We start from the raw sequence: 3,567 nt of genomic DNA on the forward strand, positions 1-3,567 counted from the left end.
ACCCCTTAAAGGAAAGTAGGAAAATGGGATTGCTTTGTGTTCAAACACAGTGCCACTCTTGTGCATGAACTGTTAGGTATTGTTGTTCTGCTTCATTGTTTGAATAGAAGTGAACTGCAATATTTAACATGGCTAATCGATATGTGATGCAATGTTTCTAGAGAAAACCAAGACCATAATTTTTACTCCTAGGCTATAAGTGAAAACATATTTTGAACCCAACTGTTTTAGAAGATTCCGAGATGACCTTGAGGCATATCTGAAAATAATTAAATAGACGTCAGCAATAGAATCCAATATAAATATAAATAACCATTGCTATCATGCATTTTTAGACTACATTGGACCCTATTTTATATAGGAAAGATGGATAGCATGTACAGGTAGTCCTCGACTTACGATGTTGATTCGTTCTTACGCGGCATCGTAAACCAAATTTCGACGTAAGTCGGACCATACGTTCATACAGTACTGTACCATAATAACAGAACAGTACTGCAAACACTTAGCCTAACCAAACACCTATCCTAACACAGTACCCTACATTTATCAATAAACATAGGTACAGTAAAATATTGTGCAGTAGAGTATGTTTAATAATAAAATACTGTGCTGTAACAGTAATAAACAGTGTACTATAACAAAGATAACAATTCCAAAGAGAGAATAGGCTTATTGGGAGGAAGCTGCAGAAGGTGCTGGAGATACTGGGGCAGGTGAGTCAAGAGGGGCAGGTGAGTCAAGAGGGGCAGCTGAAGTAGAGGGTACAGGTACAGGATCTGTTGCAGGATCTGTTGCAGGCCTCTCTACCTTCTTGAAGTACTGCTGTAGGTTATTTTGGAAGGAGACCATCTTCTTCTCCTCCAAGATCTCCTTGTAACACCTAAGGGAATCCATGACTCCTCTGGCAACCTTAGTGCACCTTTCCATGTTGGGATTCTCGACCTCTGACCTTGACAACCCTTCCTGTATCAGGGCAAAACCTCCTGCCAAGCCCTGCCTTGTAAATCTCTTAGGGTACCGTCACACTATACGATTTACCTACGATCACGACCAGCGATATGACCTGGCCGTGATCGTAGGTAAATCGTAGTGTGGTCGCTGGGGAGCTGTCACACAGACAGCTCTCCAGCGACCAACGATGCCGAGGTACCCGGGTAACCAGGGTAAACATCGGGTTACTAAGCGCAGGACCGCGCTTAGTAACCCGATGTTTACCCTGGTTACCAGCGTAAAAAAAAACAAACAGCACATACTTACATTCTGGTGTCCGTCAGGTCCCTTGCCGTCTGCTTCCCGCACTCACTGACTGCCGGCCGTAAAGTGAAAGTGAAAGCACGTCACCGCTGTGCTTTGCTTTCACTTTACGGCCGGCAGTCACTGAGTGCGGGAAGCAGACGGCAAGGGACCTGACGGACACCAGAATGTAAGTATGTGCTGTTTTTTTTTTTTTAGTTTTACGCTTGTAACCAGGGTAAACATCGGGTTACTAAGCGCGGTCCTGCGCTTAGTAACCCGATGTTTACCCTGGTTACAAGCGAACGCACCGCTAGATCGCATCGCTAGATCGCTAGATCGGTGTCACACACACCGATCTAGCGATGCCAGCGGGAGATCCAGCGACAAAAGAAAGTTCTAAACGATCTGCTACGACGTACGATTCTCAGCAGGATCCCTGATCGCTGCTGCGTGTCAGACACAGCGATATCGTAACGATATCGCTGGAACGTCACGAATCGTACCATCGTAGCGATCGAAATGGCAGTGTGTGACGGTACCCTTACGTTCTGGGGTTGGTGTGTCTTCCTCTTCCTCTATCATCTGCTTCTCCAGTTGAATAAAGTCCTCAGCAGATAACTCCTCTCCATGAGATGCCAGTAGCTCTGTGACATCATCCTCCTCCACCTCCAGATTCATTGTCTTACTCATATTAACAACGTTCTTTATGACACTAGTCACTTACTCTTGGACCTCTGTGACATCATTCACAAACTGGGGACACCGTTTTTTCCACACACCATTCATACTGGTCTGCTTAACCTCATCCCAGGAATCAGCAATGTTATTCACAGCAACAATGATGTTGTATGTTTTCCAAAAGTCCTTTAGAGTCAAGTCCTTATTCTTTTCAGTTGCTGCTAAAGCATTACCAATGACCCTTCGAAGGTAGTAGGCCTTGAATGTAGCATTGACTCATTGGTCCATAGGCTATATTAGGGCAGTGGTATTAGGTGGAAGGTAAACCACCTTGACATTAGGGTTAAAGTCATCCAGATGGGCAGGGTGTCCAGGGGCATTGTCCAGAATTAGCAACACCTTAAAGGGGATATCCTTGGAGGTACAATACCACTCCATGCCTGACACAAAATGGTTGGTGAACCAGTCATCAAACACTGCAAGTGTCACCCATGCCTTCCTATTAGACTTCCAGATGACTGGTAGTTGACCCTTTGAAATGCCCTTGAGTGCCCTTGGATTCTCAGCCTTATACACCAGCATGGGCTTCAGTTTGTAGTCGCCAGCAGCATTGCCCCCAAGAAGCAAAGTCAATCTCTCCTTGCCGACTTTATGACCTGATGCTGACTTCTCCTCCTTGGCGATGTACGTACAGTTAGGCAAACGTTTCCAAAACAAGCCTGTCTCATCCACGTTGAACACTTGTAGAGCACAGTAACCACCCTCCTCAATTATCTCAGCCAATGCTTTAGGAAAGTCAGTTGCTGCTTTCTCATCAGCACTAGCAGCTTCACCTTGCACTTTAATGTTATGGAAGTTGGCACGATCCTTAAACCTCATAAACCAATCCCTACTTGACACAAATTTTTCACTTTCACTTCCTCCCCCCTTTTCTCTTTTCAACGCCTCAAATAGTCGCCTAGCCTTCTCCTGAATAATTATAAGGTTCACAGGGATACGGCGTTGATTTTGGTCTTCCAACCAAAGCACCAATAATCTTTCCATCTCAATAATAAGCCCACTACGCTGCTTTGATATCACTGTCACATGTTCAAGGATACGATCTTTATCCTTGATAATCGTAGTGACAGTGGAACGACTAAGTCCTAATGACCTGCCAATTTCTGTTGATGTTTCCCCCTTATCAGATCGCCTTATGATAACCACTTTCACCTCCATGGTGATGGCCTTCCTTTTCTTTGATGCACTGGTATCAGATGAGTCTAGCTTACGTTTGGGAGCCATTATGAAGGGTGTTATGGCATGCAGGAGACTCGATTTCCTCTGTTACCGGGTACAGTACTGGACTCTATTGTTCCGCCGCTGCACATAGTTCAACTTACGACGCAAAACCGCGTAAGTCGGAATGAGGCGTCGTATAAAGCGTCGTAAACACGAAACGACGTAACCCGAGACCGTCGTAAACCGAGGACTAACCGTAGTATGATTTCAACACTCAACCCATCAAACACTATATCATCTCAAACACCCCCCTACACTACCTGACACCCCTAAAAGCCTCATTATAGAGTATTATGTCCTCATACAGCAACCCATGAAAAATGATGATATCTTCATAGTCTCCCTTACACAGCTTTATGTTCCCACACA

At 44.9% G+C, this 3,567-nt stretch overlaps 1 pseudogene; it reads right to left on the minus strand.

The window, feature by feature from the left end:
- Positions 1 to 227: 227 nt before the first annotated feature.
- Positions 228 to 3,201, minus strand: LOC138674572 (tigger transposable element-derived protein 1-like; annotated as a pseudogene).
- Between the last annotated feature and the right edge of the window lie 366 nt (positions 3,202 to 3,567).

Source organism: Ranitomeya imitator, chromosome 4, assembly GCF_032444005.1.
Source record: "Ranitomeya imitator isolate aRanImi1 chromosome 4, aRanImi1.pri, whole genome shotgun sequence".
Taxonomy (NCBI): domain Eukaryota; kingdom Metazoa; phylum Chordata; class Amphibia; order Anura; family Dendrobatidae; genus Ranitomeya; species Ranitomeya imitator.